Below are 17,356 nucleotides of genomic sequence, written 5' to 3'. Positions count from 1 at the left end.
GTTACACTGAAGAAAGCAGTGTTCTGTTTAATAATGCTTCTGAAAGCACTTATTCAGATGTTCATAACTGGACTGAAAACTCACAGAAACTTGACTGCTGTGCTTATAGCACAATGTCTCCTAATTTTGCTCTCCTAGTAAAGACTTCTATTCTGATTGCATATTCATCTAAAGGTGCAGAGGATAATAACTGCAAGAAACAACAAAAACCCACCTAGTCTTCATGTCTCTTGCCATTATGTATATGCAATTTATTCCATTTTCTGCTCACTGGACAGTGGAAAAAAGACATGTACTTTAGAAAAGAAATACTTTTCAGCTCATCTGCAAGTTCATTCCTACTGAAATAAGGCTGTACGTAGGAAAAGAGAAGGATGAGTGTTTTTTCAGAGCTTCATGCTGTTGTGTTCGGCAGCATCAAGGGTCTGGTTTGGTGTAGTTAGATGTGTAATTGTATCAGTAAGTGTGCAGAAGGGAGGAGGGCAATTAGCAAAGGCTAATTACCCAAGATTAAATGGTTTCTCAGCTGACCCTCTAGCAATGGATGTCTGGGAGAATTTCTATATATCTTTAAACTGTATCCACAAAGCACGATTAAAAGTTGAGGTACTCAAGCAAAGAAGATTTTAAACGGGGGCAGATTTCTATCGTGTTTCAGGATTTAGAAACAAGATTACAGATATGTGAGCATAGATGAGAAGGGGATGTTGGGACTGTTACTCAAAAATTTAGTGGATATTTTTACTGCTACTCTGGTCATTGCAAAGGGTGCTGTGGAGTCAGCTGCAGCTCTGTAGCTGCACAGATTACAGTACAGTTCCAAAAATGGAAAGGAAAGCAGTACCCAGCTTCTCTTCTCCTTTTGAAAAGTATGGTACTTAACAGTTGCTGGTATTTAGGAGATGAGTGACTTCAGTTTAGCAGGAGCTCAAGCAATTTTCTCATACCCATCCTGAGTAGTATAACACAGCAATTGCTGCTCTCAAGGCAAGAGAGACAAGGCTATGCCTTTAGACCTTTAGGACATGCTTTTGGAGGTGACAGCAAGGAGAAATGTCGCCTGAGACGCTGCACAAGTCCAGGTTATTCCTCATGTGCCAGTTTTTTCTGGGTGGGGAATGTCCTACAGCTAGTGCTGGCAGTAATAAATCATGATGTGTTTCTCCCCCCTGTTGTGCACTTTGCTGGTTGTTGTAGGGTGTGTCCAGGCAGCCCATACCCAGAAATAAGAGACCTAAAGTCCTTCTTGTGGGTGTGTCTGGTAAGCCCCCAGCTAGACTACTGACTTCATCAGGAACAGTCACCAAGAAGGCGCCCTGAACATGGGCAAGGTTTGTTGTAGCTTCTCGGTTTAGCTGACTCAGGTAACTTTCACTGGAAAAAATGCACACATTGCCATGGCCGGGCAGTGGGCTGCATATGTTCAGGAAGCCGTGAGCTTCCATCCCTTCCTCTCCCTCCCTTCCTCCTGTGTGCTCCGAGAGCTGATCCGGTGCACGTGCAGGTGACAGGATTTGACTGGCTGGGCAGGGTTCACTGCTCCAGGCAGATATCCCCCCTCTTCTCCAAGGAGAAAAGAAGCAGGCTGAATTGTAGTGAGTAAATTATAGTGAATACTGCTTGGATCCAGGATTTCAGCCCTTCCCATCTCATCCTGCTGCTACAAAAGTGATGGCAGATTCATTGGCATTGGCTTACTCTCCAGTCCCTTGGGTTCACTGCAAATGTTAGAGGAACAACATGTTCAGGGCGTGGTATCCTTATGATGTGTAACATGCCCATTTTTTTATATTTAAAAGCATAGCTTATTTTGCACTGCTTTCTTTGTAACACAGGGTGATGGGCACTCAGTGCAGGATAAAATGGAGATGCTCTGTGCATTTTCCATGGGATCCTCATTTCTCAGCAAGTGTTCCTGCCCTAAAGCTTTCACCAGCTTTCCCTCCTGGGGAGCTCAAACTGGGCTTTCTTGGATGATCTGCCTTCCTCAAAGGAATGGCATGCAGTCTGTAAATGAGAGGCCTGAGCACCCTGCCAGGCTGTTCTCCCTGCCCTTGGAGAGCCTGCTATCCAGGCTGGCCTCCTGGCAGCCTAGCTCAAAGCAGAAATGCTGCTGGCTTGCAGGGCTATGTGTTTATCAGCCTGGGCCAGTGTCACTGTTAAAAGCTAGGGGCTTTATAACCTGCCTGGAAGTTGAGCTGCTCTTTCCAAAATGGTCTGTGGAAAATTTTGCCTGAAGCAGAGTCCTCTAGTTTGTTCTCCTCTAGGAATATTAAAAAAATCCCAAAACCCCAACTTGAACATGGAGTTAGAATTGTGCATATGCATAATTCCTCTCTACATGTACTGTGTCCCAGGCATGTGATGGGAAATGGAGTTGTGGCTCCTCCAGTGTTATACCCACTGTGTTTCTAAAGCAAGTCTCTTCAGATTAGTACAGCCTCACATGGGTTTCCAGCATTAACAGCAAATGTGAATGTGTTATAATGGAGCTCTGATGATTTCTGTGCTTTCCTGTAAAGAAGAAAGGGTTCTCAGTCTAATTGAAGAATTTGGTACTGATTTGGTAGCCCAATAGCTCTTTCCTGTACAGTGAATGAGGTGTGGAGTATGATAGGGAGTGAGACTGGATGGCTAGGAGGACTGGTAAACTCTCCTGTCATTCAAATAAATAGTCACCATCTTCATCTGAGTTGGAGTACAGAAGTAAATGACTCACTTAAAGAAGATAGATGACACGTGGATGCACAAGAGGTTTTTTGGCAGATAAAGTACCTAAAGGTGTTCTTTGAGGTGTGGTGTTAGGAGTTTGTGGTCCACAAGGAACAGGTGAAGCATGGATGGGTTTGGGTTGCTAGTTCAGGAGATGAAATATAATTATTTTTTCTCAGAAAAAGCAGATGGTTGGGAAGAGGGAATGTAATTGACAGCTGGCTGGCTCACTGGAAGAAAGCTTGGTTTGGAACTTGGGTGGGAGAAGGGATTCCTTTAGTCTGGCTGAGTTCTGGAGGGTGTAAAATTGGGGTATATATATCTATATCTGTAAGATGATTTGTACAAAATCAGGAAGTCCATACTGCTTTTTTTTTAGCTTTCTGGTATGCTATCATTTCGCATTTATGGTCTGAATGAAAAAAGAGCTTTGAATAACTCATAATTTAAAAAGTTCTGTATTCAGTTTCGGTTATATGTGAGCTGCTAAATCGATTTTGACACTGGAAGCTGATAGTGACCAGGTTAGATTGGTATATTGGATCTGGTGTTCCTTGGTAGCACACAGTGCCTACTTCTTCTCTGGTAAATATAGTGTTTGAAAAGTGCTCTAACCATAATGGTGCTCACAGATTTGTAGAGAAAAACAAAAACTAACAGTGATTGTTTTTCCCCACTCTCTCTTCCTAATGTGTTAGAATTAGGTGCTTAATGAAGGCACTGAACCTACTGTATGTGTTAGACTCCCTAAAACTTCAGCTTTGCTAAAGAGTAATGAGTAGAAAGAAGCCTTAAACAGGCAGATAAGCTTCTTCTCTGTGCTTTTGCATTCCTACAATGTATTGATAAATAAATAAAATGAAATAATTGTCTAAAACACACAGAAATTATTTTAATATCAAATGTGGGGTAGCATAAAAAAAACTATGCAGTCTTGCAGTTCTAATTTTATCCTTACATGCAAATCATACCTATAAGCCTAGGAAAATGTGAAACTGGATATTTGTATTTTTATGTAATTTAAATATTTCATTTCCTTAAAAAATTGCTTTGACAGAAAATAGATGAAAAATCTGTACTGAAATATGCAGCTATAGAGCAAGCCTGCTTTTTGGAGAGGTTTGCTTATTATTACGATTAATTATAATATAGAAAGCAAGCTGTGTGTGTAAAGCCATTTGAAGTCATTTATCATGGCTTTTTCCCCCTCCAGCATATATTTGGGATGCATTCAAGACATATTTGCACTAAACCATAGTTTTTGAAATTCCTTTTAGTCAACTATAACTCGAATAATGCCTTTGTAATAGATGTGAAAATGTGTTGTACAGTATTTCCAGTTATTATTTCAATGAAGTGTTGCACTCATTAAGAAAATCATGTCTGTTTATAGTGTCATTGTTGAAGTAAAATTGTAAAAGGGCTTTTCCCCTCAGCAAATGGAGAGAATATTCTTTAGATTATAGTATCATTTTCATAGTCAGATCAGCTGAATAAGATGTTCACAAACTCACTGTAATGTTCCAAGGAGGTTCTTACAGTACTTTGCTGTGTCAGGAGGAAGGGGAACATTCCCTAAATCCACCCAGTAATCTCTTTACAGATTAATCTAGATATTAGTTAGAATTACCTGTTGTTTAAAAGAATATAAGTACGACAGCTTGGGTGTATTAATTCTGTGACTTAATTCAAGATGAAAGAGATATATTATATGAGGCAGGTATGTTTTCAGAAGGACAACAGATACTGAGGATACAGTTCTGTTAATTTGCTGGGTACTAACTTTTGTAATCAGTGGTCTCATTAGGAAGACAGATGATTTGCTCGTTGAAGCAGGTTAGTGGTTGAGCTGAAGCTGTTAAAGGGCTTACAACAGAAGATTAATGATTTAGAGCCTTGGGTTGTATAGATTACTCATGACTGAGGAATTTCATAAGGATATTCCAGCCAAGACACACCAGGGATATTTTTAGGGTGCCCAGCTGGACACCTGCAAGGAGACAAGAAAGAATGCCAGGACTTGTCCAGAGCTGCAGTTTTGGTTAGCTTGACAGAGCTGTGGTATTGGGCTGATGTACTGCTGGATTGATGGTCAGTAATCAGGGATGGAAAAAATATTCTTTAAAACATTGACATCAAATGATGTCTGAATACAGCCAGTGACTGAAATCTGTGCATTACTTTCTAAAAACATCATCACTTTTGTTGTATCTGTTCTGTTTGGGACAGATCTATGGGCTAGCTTGTAGGTTTGCTGCTTTTGACTCTTGGTAGCTGCTCTGCATCTCTTTGCAGACCTGTGGGTCAAGCGGTCATAACAACTACAACGCAGCTTTGCAAAAACTTTCATGGCTTGAATAGCTATGAGGTGGTATAGATGTCCAAAGTCATCCAAACAGAATGGACTTGGCATGTCAGCACACGAGTTTGCTGTTTCTCTTTATACCTCTTGGACCTGCCAGCACTAGCAGAGAGAGCTGTACCAGGGTAGGATGATAGTTTGTAATTTTGATTTAGTCTTCAATTACAAGCCAAAAAAATTAATCTATCAATGAGATTGTCAACTTCCTTGTTGAGCAAGAATAAGTAATTAAGAGTTGGGTACATGTTTGCTGTGGAGGTAATTTGAAGTTCAAGTCTCTGGTCTGAATCAGGGGAAACAGGGAGTGCAGGGAGTGGAATCTAGTTCTGTCATGTTCTGGAGAGAATGTCCTATTCCAGATGCTCGATTTTTCATCTGCTGGAATGAATGCATAGCTCCAGGTGATCACCTGTTTTTCATAAGCCAACCTCTTTATCTTCTGAAAAGAAAAGGTTTCTGCAGGTCCTAGGCTTTTTTTTTCTTTCTTCTTTTTCTTTTATTTTTTTTTTTTTTCCTTTCTTTTCCTTTTTTTTTCTTTTTTCCTTTTTTTTTTCCTCTTTTTTTTTCCCAGTATGGAATGGGCACCTTTTTGAAAAGGCATCTTTTTGAAATGGAAAAAGTTTGCCAGAGATAAGGATCCTCCTGTTCAGATGTAGGACTGGGATCATCTGCATGCTTGTTTCAGTCTTTTGCAGCACTTTAAAAATAATGATAGAATTATTTTTATTTACTAGATACTTTTAAGAGGACCTCTCATTCCTTTTTTAGAGTCTATTTAATCCCTAGAGTCTATTTAATCTCCTGCAAAATTCTGGAGGAGAACATCCTCGTGCCAGGGGTGCAAAAGAGTGGTGCCATTATGTGATCCTTCTCCTTATAAAAAAAGGCACTTGAGTCATGCTTGTGCTCCCATGATACATTGTGAGCATAGTATGGGAACACATTGAATAGAAACCTCACTATTTTCCTTTAAGTCAAGTTATGTATTCCCACAATACTTTCTTTCCTCCAGATGCTCATCCTAGTGTTTAAAAGAAAAGAAAGCCTAATTTTCTCTTCTTTGATTTATTCTGTAACATTATACTACTTTGTATAGGAGGAAATTCCACATACACATTTTGCATGCTGGGCTTTCTTTACAGTGGAATGGTGACTCATTCTTGTGTGGGACAATGACTTCGGTCCTGAGCTGGAAGGGGTAAAAAGGGCACATGGTACTTAGCAGAATAAAACTTGGGAGACAGAACTTTAAACTTTTATTTTTGACTCTGTTGGTTATTTAATAAATAACTTTCTTCAAATCTCATCACTTTTCTGCACCTTTGTTTGCCCAGGTATAAAATGAAGTGTTAAACATGTGGGACCTTGAAGGGTGCCATAAAACTTGCAGTGGTTAATGAATGTTGAAGAATTGCTTTGGGATCCTTGAGACTTGGTTCAGGAATCTCAAGGAAGCTGGAAGTAAGTTGAAATGTTGATGGCCAGGGGGAACTTTTTAAAAAATCCTGAGCATAGCTGAGGTGAGGCCAAACATTTGCAGTCCCTGTGCAGCCTCTGGGTCCTTGGGCATCGCTTCAGGGGCTGTGCTGCCCCAAAGGCTTGTCCTCAGCCCTGGGCTGGCCCAGGTAGTGCTGCTTTTTGAAGTGACACAGGGAATAATGAAGCTGGAAAATACAATGAATACACCTTCCTTATGGGGTTATTTTCCAACTGGATTTGTTCCCCCCACGTTATGGGGACATGGATATGGGGTGAAAATGAGATATGGTGTCAGGGATGACCTATGCTGGCAAGAGCTACTCTGCTGCTCCTGGTGAAACACAGCCATCCTCCTTAATTCCCCAAAGCCTTCTGACTTACCCTATCCAGAAACTGGACTGGGTCAAATGAAATGTCCTTGCATTTTTTTGGTTGGGAGTATTTCAATCTAGATCCTGTGTTTCACCAAGTGGCTTCATGAAGGCACACACGCACACAGAAGGGGTGAGTGATGAATGAGGGTCAACATCCAGGAGCAGGGAGAGGACAGGAGTGTTGTTTCTCATGGGCAGCAGGACTACACAGTTCTGGTGGTATCAAGACTGAAAGCATGGCTCCTTGGTCCTGCCTTTGCTCCATTTACTCACATGAAGAAGTAGAGAAACTTTCGGAGAGCTCCAATCTGCAAGTTGTCACTGTCCCCTGCTTCTGTGTTTCTCTCTGGATTTTGAATCACTAACCTGCTTATGTTTCTAGACTGTCCAAAGGCTTACACAGAATTAATCTTATCATATTCTTCCTTTGGAGAAGTAGAAATTACCAGTTTATTAGTTCAAAGCATCTGCTCTTTTGTTTTCTGACATTAAATTGTCCCTCTCTCCATGTGATAAATACATTTGATGACATTCTGAATGTTCTTTTCTCCATTTTCCTGATTTATGTCATCAATAAATTCCCAGTTATGCTGATGATACTGGGGATGTATCCTGCCATCTACTTCTGTACAGTTACTACTACCCTTTTTCTGGGAACTCTGAATAACAAAGGTGTCTGGATCTCTCAGTTAAGTTAGGGAATTTGTTACCTAAATTCAAGAAGCTAAAAAAGAAAAGTTGATAATGCTTTGAGTATGTTCCATGCAAATTTAGGTCAGAAATTTTAAGCAGTTTCTGAATTTCAGGAATAGTAATTTTGTCTTTCACATTTCAGTGGTGCAGAACTTTTAAGTAATTCATGGTTTTACCAGACTTTTCTGTTGGAATTTAAACCAATCAAGGACATCTCATTTTGGCTCATAGTCTAGACCTGGCTGAAAAGAGCTACCCAAGATAACTGGAAAACTTTTTGATAAGCTAGAGACCGATGGCTGTCAACCACAGCTTCCTCTTTGGAAGTTGTCTGAGATTCAGTAGTCTGCCCAGAGATCAGAGTGATGTAAAAAGGATTCAGTGCTTTAGGCATCCATTTTTTCTCTTTCTTTTTCTTCCTATCCTCCTGAATAAGTTCAGGAAGAACGTTCCATTTCATTGTAGTGAAGATTTGTCATTGAAGATACCTGTCCAGGGTCATTAAACAAGTGAGCACATTTCTGCATGTCAAACTTTGCTTTGTTTCAAATAGAAACTACACTGGAGCAAATGCTGTAGTAAGATCTGGAGTCTATGCTAAGGTCAGTGTGATTCCATGGCAGGATGCTCTGGAGTCGATGAGGCCTGTGTCAGGACCTCACTGGAATAAATGCTGACAGCATTTGTTGGCATCTGTTCCTGCAGGAATGCTCTGGAGACCACCTGCAGCATGCCAGTGTGGAGACAGCCTTTTCTCTATGTTCAGCTGCCTCTCCTGTGCCAGAGTCAGGCTATCTGCTCTGAGGACTTTTTGGAAAATGGCAGATGTAAAGTGGCTGTCTCTGCCTTCTTTGTTGAAACCAGGTACACAGCAGGAACGTAAGGACACTTTGACCTTGTGTTTTTTGCAGGCTCCTTTTTTTCCCCCACAGTATTTATTTATTTTAATCATGAAACCTCCCTAAAATCTCCCCCCAAACCTGTCCTTTTGCTATGGACATCACTCACTGTGCCTTCATTTTAAAGTTTAATTCAGCCCCTGCTGATGTTAATAGATTTTTTTTGTGAGAGCAGTATATAGCCTGTAGAGTGTAAAGCTTTTGTCACACCGTAGCCATGGAAGGTGGTGGCATTTTGCAAGATGTGCTTGACACACGGCCACCTGTGGAGAACACTGATTTGGTAGCAGTTAATACACCACTTGCATCCATTTTTCTTGGTTCTGTGTGGCAGCTCAAAGAGCAAAGGAATGAAAACCCAGGTGATTAGTGGTATTTTTGCTGACTATCTTCCTCTAAATCAAAGCAGGTATTCCCCTCTCCTTCCTCGATTAGTGTTCCTACCGCTGTGTGCAGCACCTCCTCTATTCTAATTCACAGCTCATGAAAATGAGGTCTCAAGTGCATATGCACGAATTTCATTTTAACTACCCAGTGAAAAGTTTTAATTAGGTGTTTCATGTGGAAACATGAAACAGGGTTTGAAATTAGCAGTGACCTTGCAGCCTTCCACGAATATATTTTCTGATACCGTGTGGCAGGCAGTTCCCAGCTCTTTTTGTCACTGCCTGCAATGTGAGCATCCGAGCGGGAAGGCTCTGACGTGTGGGAGCAGCAGCACTTGCTGGTTGCAGGAAAAAGTACTTTAGCCTCTTTTGATGACTGGGAAAATAATAGGATGACCTAACTCAGGAAGAGCGTGAATAGTGGCTGGTAATTCCTTTAACAGCTTGCTGAAGATCAAATCTGAGATGGATTTCCAGGCTCTGAACAGGGGGTGACGCTGAGTTACACAGCCCTGTTTGATCAAGGGAAGGGCCTGCAGCTCACATGCCTTTGTTGGCTGCTGGGCATCAGCTCTGTCCACTGCCAGCCTGGCTGATGCCGCTTTCTCACTTGGAGAGGCTGGACTGAGAGCGCCATCCCTCATTTCATCTCCATTTTCCCTGGAGGTCAGGGGAGTACACCTGTGTGTTGTACCAGGAGCAGCATTCCTACTTAGTCTGGTGCTGGGAGGAATGAAGACAAGCTTTGGTCTTTTTGGCAGAGTAGAAGACAAGCACAGAATGCAAATGTGCATCACCTTTTTGGTTTGGTTGCAATATCACAGTGTGTCTCCTGTTTTTAGAGGTGATAATATTTGTTCAATGAATAGAGCATCAGTTTAAGCCTTTTTACAAAATACTTTTATATTGCAAGTAGGGGATTATTCACCCCAGGAATGTTTAAAACACATCTGTGGATACAAATACAGCTTTTAAATTGATTTACTCTTTGTAATATATGCTGTTTGGCATTATTTAGCAAGTTAATAGAGACTGGATGTGGTCAGGGTCAGAGAAGACACTAATCAGAGCTGACTGAAGTGGCCACAATTTCAGTTCTTATATGTAAAGCCTGGTTGTTCAGGCTTTCAGCTAAAAACCACATACATTCAGGCCTGGGCTTCCTTGTGTGAATGGCAAATAGCTGGGAATATACTGACACTCTGGCTTTGTCTTCTCAGATGAGAAACCTGAATCTTTTTAGTGGAATCCACACATTAATTCAGTCTGTCTAAATAATCTCTTAGTCTCTACAGAGTACCTGTATTGAGCTAATCATTGGGCCATATTGATTTCTTTTTGGATTTTGGATTTTGATGAACTTATGAAACACAAGCATGGAGCCTGGGGTCTTTCTCAGGATTTCACCAAGGACATGGCAAAATTCTTCTCCATCAAGGAATTTGCAGTGTTTATGGTCCCCAAATTCTCCTTCTGTAGAGACATTTGCCTATGTGTGCATGTGCTGTACATATTTATTCATTAAGCAAATTGCATACCTTCCTAAAAGCAAAGACAATCCCTAACAAAGACTACTTATGGAACCTCTTTTCACACTGTAGAATGAACTAGTCATTTAAACACACAGTTTCAGTTGTTAACATAAAGAAGATGCTTTCTCCTGTGACCCATCTGTTCTGACAGTCCTCTCCTTACCTTTCTCTTTTCAGATTGGGTTTTTGTCTAGCAGATTCTGAAAAGTTTCAACCTCTTTTTCAGCTCTTCAGATTAAAACCTGAGTCTTGGTAATCAGAAGGGGTGCTTGAGTACTTAGGGCTCACTGAGTTGAGTGATACTATAGATCGGTTGAAGCAGATCCCTTTTTTAAGTCTGAACACCTGAACCCCCTGAATCTTGCTTGCGGTGGCAGGTTTTTAATGTGGGACACTCAAATCAGGTACTTTCTTAAAAATGGCCCCTATAAATTCTTTTTCTTCTGAGTGTGAGCTATAGCTTTCATTTCCAAGGACCCCGAAAAATGTGCCTCTCTTACTTTGTTTTAGACTCTTCCTTGTAGGAATGTATGCAGGAACTGGGGGAGCATGTTCCAATTTTCCAGCAGCAGCAGAGCTGTGGGTACATGTGCTGGTTTGTGTGGGATCTGCAGAGCTGCTCTGCTCTTGCACTGGGTGCCCGTATGCTCCCTGTAACTCGTCTGTTCTCACTCTCCCACCCCCAGCTGTCACACAGACACACACATATGTGTGTGTGCAGTTATGACTGTCTCTTCCCTGGAGCAAAACTTAGTTTTGTACTCAGTAGGCAAAAAGGCTACAGTTTCACCACACCACTGTCCTTTGCAGCTGCTGTAGCAATGCTCTCCAGTTCTGTCTAATATTTTTACTGGTTAATCCATTGACACATACTGTTTTCATTGCAGTGACATGTAAATAGTAAATATTTGCAATAGGCAAAAGCTGTACAGTAAATAATGCGATAATTATTGTTTTAAAATGCTATTAGTTTTTAATCTGTGTGATGTTCAATATATATTAAGGATGCCATAAGAATAAAAAAAGAAACAAATAGCAATTTACTAATTTAAGTATGGTAGAAATTCATGTCTTACCTGCTGTAAGAAGAAACAAAAATTCAGCATTCCAGCAGAAGTATCAAAAAGCTGTAAAATTTTCTTGCCCATTTTCTTGTCAAAATTAGCTCTAAAATCATAGGCATTTGCAATCTTCCTTGTAATTCATTAATGCTGCGGTTTCCGGTGTTCCATTGCTCTCGTGTGTGGAAAGAATCTGCGTCAAATAGTTGGATGCCCAGCCTGCTTGAAAAAAATCCTATTGATTAAGGTCTAATAATACATCCCATCCAGAGATTCTTCATTTGGGCAATTTTGTGAACGCAGCAGAACGTGCAATACCAATATGTCCTTCATCACCTTTGTTTTTGTAAGAAATAATTTGTTCCAATTATTTTACCTTTATTTTCCATGCACAGGTTAAGTGCTTGCTACAGCAAAACTTCTTCACTTTCCTACCTTAGACAATATATTTAATGAACTTTATCTGTATTGCCCTGTTAAGGGCTAGGAGCTAGGAACTACCTCTAAATAGACTAGAGCTTTTATGGAAATGAAAGCACCAAAGAGTTGCTTCATCATGGGAAATCACTGCCAAATGTCGTGTGAGCTCTTGCTCTCCTGGCAGACACAATGTAGAGAAACATTTTCATTTTTAGCATCTTGACATTCAACTTTTTGACTTCTACTGCTTTACCACTTTTTAGCATATGAATATTTTCCATTAAAATGTGTTGTTATGAATTTGCTTATATTGAAATAGCAGTTGAGATAATTTGGAGGTATAGATAATTAGAAACTTACATCATGCTGTACAGAAGCATTTTAATAAGATAAATGAAAACCTGCATTTTATTTTTAGCACAGTCTAATATTTAATAAGCTAAAGCTTAAAATCTGATGAATTGGCAATGATTTTGTGATTTGATACTCAGAAAGAATGTGTCCTGAATACCAAATGAGTGAAAGTTGCTGTGGAATATCATTGCTGCATTTTTTACTTTGACCTTGAGAACTGGGTTGGTTTAGTGTTTTTACACTGCTAACCTTGAAACACAGTAATTGGAAAAACAGTGCTGAAGGTTAGCAGTGCTTTTTCTTGAGTTATCATAGGGGAATGATTTGAGGTTTATGGGGGTGGAGAGAAATTGTCTTCAAGATCTTCAAATAGCCTCAAAGTTTTGGTGATGACAGCACTTTAACTTATCATTATCCTAAAAGTGTCCTTCTGTGCCAGTGAAGCCTTACATACCTAAAAGGAAAAGTGACTGCAGAAAGGAGTTTAAGTAATGTCAGGAGGATGGGCATGCCCAGGAAGCTGCTAACAAATCTTTTCTGAAGCTGCAGAAATATAGCCTCCTGCACTGTGGGTGCGAGTCCTCACAAAATATCCTTGGTGCAGCCTCGTTTTGTAGGTCAGGTGAGTAGCTATGTGTAGAGATCATACTTCCCATGCCAAGTAAATGCTCATGAGCCCAAGTTTTATCCCTCTCTTTGCTGGTTGCTAACAGGCAGCCAAAGCACCAGTACAGATGAAGGATAGGCAAAGAAAGATGCTTTGCACAGGGATGGTTTTGTCTGGAATAAACAGAGGCATAAGACAGAAACAACAGGCTTGTGTTTTCATTTTTTTGTCTTTACTGAATGGATAGTTGCACTGTAAACTGCACATTCATTACTTACACTGGAAAAAAATCCCGACATATTTCAGGAGCATTAGATAGTGATCACTTGCATTTTAAGGGAGCAGAAGAAAGTGTAAGAAGAAAGTGACCCTGCTTAGGGTCATCTGAAAATATAATTAATGTTATTAGAAATTTAACAGAAACCTGGTGTTTTAGTTAGGATTTTAGACTTTGTCTTTCCCCTACCCCCCTGCCCCGCACTGTGGTCTCTGTGTTTCTGATTGCTTCCAATGCATGTATAAGGCACATGTCCTCCTGACCTAGTGCTGTAGTTATGATGATGCATAAAATAAATCATTGCAATTACTGAGGCAGTCTCAAGCACTTAGTAACTCATGCAATTGCTTCTTGAAACATGACTGTGCTGAAGAAAGGATCATTAGTTATTTCCCTGGAGTACTTGAATATTGTAACCCTCTCCACAGGGTTCTGTTAGGGAGTTAAGACCTGGTCGTCTGTCCATACATCTCATTTTATGTTTCTGTTACTCAAATGCTCTGTGATAGGTGAATTCCAAACTGTGTGTCTTCACCCGCAATATCTCCTTATCTATCAAAGTTCAGGTCAAATAGTAAATGGCCAACCATGTGGGAAGGAAGAACCCAACAATGACAAAGTAAACAGGTTTAAGAAGTAATTTCTGGAAGGACTTATGAGAGAAGGTGGATTTGTGAGATTTATGACATAAAAATGATTTCCTGAGCAGGGAGAAAGAAGTTGGTTAGATGAGATCTCACGTTATACATAAAAAGGGTGTAGGTGTAGAAAGCTATATAAACTGTTTGAAGCTATGATGGTCAGGAAGGAATCAAAGCTAGAAATGGGGGAAGGGAAGCCAGGATCAGAAATATGTGAGAGTTTCAGTATTCCTTGGGTGGCATAATAGGTGTTGGCAGTGTCTAAGTAGTCTGTACTATGCAGTCTGAAAGTAATGGGATGTGATGAGAGAAGAAGAATGGGATCAGAAGATATACGTCAGCAGAAAATTGCAGCCCGCGGTGAAGCCTTTGTTGGCTGAAGAAATCACTGTGCATACAGTATGATATCAGAAGCTGATACGTGGCATCATGGAGTGTCACTCTCTCCCTAATGGTAACACCAGCTTGCTCAGGAGGAGATATTTCAAGGAAGGAGAAGGGGAGTGACCCAAGGGAGATTGTTTGGGAGCCTGGTGTCAATGCTGCTCCTCATGGTAAATTTAACCAAAGAGAGAAGGAGCCTTATGTAGGCATGATAGTGGCTGAAGAAGAGCTAGAAAAGGGCAGCAGGGAAGTACAGTGAAAGTCCAGTGGCTGATGGATGGGCTGAGACTTTATGGATGGGACTGTCAGTAGAGCAACATGGTTTGAGGGGTTGGTCTGAAGACATCTGTCCCCTACCATGTGGAGAAGCGAAGGCTATGTCAGGCAGAGCTGGTATGCTAGGTGCTGATAATATCAGAGCCCAGCAAAACATGCAGCAGCCTGGCTAAGGGTAGATCAGATGTCCTCGTTTTGGGGGCGGCAACATCCCTCAGAAGGGTGGAGCAGATGGCTGGAGGCAGCAACAGCTCCGGCTCCAGCGCGATGTGCTGCTGCATGTCTGGCAGCCTCCATGCTGGCAGCAAGGCTTTTCCTTCCAGGGCTGCTGTGAATGGTCTTCTGGTGCGGGGGCTACAACACCAGTTTGAGGTACCCTGTCATTGTAAGGTTTCATAGTCTTGACTGAGGTAAATCCCAGCAAAACATTCAATATTTGATCCTCTTTTTCCAGTATTTCTTCCTATTCTAATGACAGAGCTGGTTAAATCTCCCCACACAAAAATAACGCTTTGGATCACTTCTGCCAACTTTTTGCAGAAAAGACAGTGAAATCTGGACTGTGCCACAGTTCTGCACGTGTTCCTCCTCAGAGGAACCATTCCCTGCGGAGGAGGTCACACAAGGAGGCAGATGAGTGTTTACTCAAGATGCCTTGCATCTCATTGCAGATACAATGTGATTTACTAGTTGCCATGGTAACAGTGCTTTTTTCATTCCATAACTTGAATAAATGTTGAGGTTGCCCTTGGTATAACTAACTTAGCTCCCTTCTAAAGCTGGGCACGATTGTATTATCTAAGGAAAGCAGAGAGGAGACTCCCTACTGAAATAAATTTAGAGCATGTAGGCATGCAACAAGCAGGTACATGATTTCATCAGGCACAAAAGAAGGAATATATTAATATATGATTATCTAAAATTATAAAATATAAAGAAATATAAAATGTTGCTTCATAATGTGGTGTCATACATTTTTCTGTAATTCGTATTGTTTGTGACACTTTGGTTTTCTTCAATACATGAAAACTTATTTAATAATTTTATGGCTATTTCTTTATATAGGTATGCAAAAAAGCACTTTTCTTCTTTTTCCTTGCTGTAATCCTGTAATAAAATTCCTTTATTTCTTGGGTGCTATAACCTCCAGTTCTGAATTAATTATTGCTGACGAGAGTTGATTGTTAACCTGCTCTTTCCCACCTCCCTTATTCTTTTATGTTTTCATTTTGTTAATTGTGGACAACAAACATTGTACCAAAACAAATGGATCCTTTAATTTGCTCCTCTGCACGTAGCATTAGAAAAAAGCATTCTAGATAGAATCAGCCTGATTTTTCTTATTTCTGTAGTTACTATTGACATCAGTGAATATTTTATCCTGCATAATAAATGCAGAATCACATCTCCTGCTATTAGGTGGAAGGAGTGAGTTTTATTTTTCATTCTAACTCCTTTTTCCTTTTTTTTTTTTTTGGCAGCTTTATTGCATACTCTACACATTTCTGTCTCCTTAGGATCTGTTATCAAGTCTGTGTGCGATTAGTGGCTTATCTATGTTTGAATGATTTAGATTCATGAATTAATTAACAAGAAAAGAACCATTAGAAAGCATTAGTAAAAAGGCTGGTGATTTCAGGCTATTTTGGAGAGAATTAGAACTGTCATCCAAACCCAAGGAAATTGTAGCCATTGTGATTCATGCTTTCCTCAAAAGAAATCACTGTATTATGTCTAACTTAGTTGAAAACAACCACCAAACCACAGGATATAAATTCTATTTTGTGATGACTGCTATTGGTCTAGCAGTTAAATAAATTGTTTTGATTTTAAACATTAGCTTTGGATTGTTTGGGGTTTTTTTCCTACTCCTTTACTCAGTGCTTTTTCACACTTGCAGTTAAATGTCAGTGCATTTGAGAGGGTTTGTTTCTGGAGTTCTTGAGAATGAGCTTGAGCTTTATATAGTATTCTCAGTTTTAGAGAACCTTTTTCTTAAGCCTTTTATGAGGTCAGATCCAGCTCCTGACCTTTGCTGAGTACTCTTTTTAGAAAAATTATCTGCATCCTTCGTTGAGCATAACAAAAAGATATATGCCTTACAGTGATAAGTGTAATGAGCAGCAATTGGCAAGTTTTAACCTTCCTAGTTTGCAATTGTGGCTTATAATGGGAATAGTACATGAATTTTATTTTATTTTATTTTATTTTATTTTATTTTATTTTATTTTATTTTATTTTATTTTATTTTATTTTATTTTATTTTATTTTATTTTATTTTATTTTATTTTATTTTATTTTATTTTTATTGGAGTGACAGCACTGCCAGCCTTGAGAGGTATCATAGACATAAGTCAAGAGACAAAGTTTTCTCTCAGAGACAATAAGGGAGTAAGTGAGGTTTTGAAAATAGTATTTTGCTACACACCTAGTATGAATTGGAGTGAAAAACAAAGAAAGGCATCATCGGTCTTGTCTGCTTGACTTAGAAGTTGTATGTGTTCAGAACTGGTAATTAGAGCAATATAAGGCTGACAGAGTCATATATTTGCTGCCATCTCTCTTCCATTCCTTCAGGAGACCTTATTTATCACTGCTTCCATTGTAAAGGCTGTAAGGCCTTTGTACACGTGTCCTTACCAAGGTGAATATTATTCTACATTAATAAATTAAATCTACTAACATTAGTGAGCTGTGTTCTGCAGTTCTCATTCTTGAGTGAAAGCTGTATGGGGGCTGCCAGAGAAGTCAAATTCCAGCCCTGTTAGATGTTAATCAAGTTGTTATCTATTTCCTCTCATATGCCAGTAATTTCTAAAACCTTACCCATCTGATGTTAGGATTATTCTGACAAGTATAATTTCTGTACATGTACACATTTATATACATATATCCACAT

General features: G+C 39.9%; 1 protein-coding gene across 1 annotated transcript in view; it reads left to right on the top strand.

The window, feature by feature from the left end:
* The window catches only part of RAPGEF5 (Rap guanine nucleotide exchange factor 5), a 157,099-nt gene that overhangs the window by 66,414 nt on the left and 73,329 nt on the right, over positions 1-17,356 (top strand). The window lies entirely within an intron of this gene.

This window comes from Camarhynchus parvulus, chromosome 2, assembly GCF_901933205.1.
Source record: "Camarhynchus parvulus chromosome 2, STF_HiC, whole genome shotgun sequence".
Classification (NCBI taxonomy): Eukaryota; Metazoa; Chordata; class Aves; order Passeriformes; family Thraupidae; genus Camarhynchus; species Camarhynchus parvulus.
Note: the sequence above shows the minus strand (reverse complement) of the source record. Positions and strands in the feature narration are given on the sequence as shown.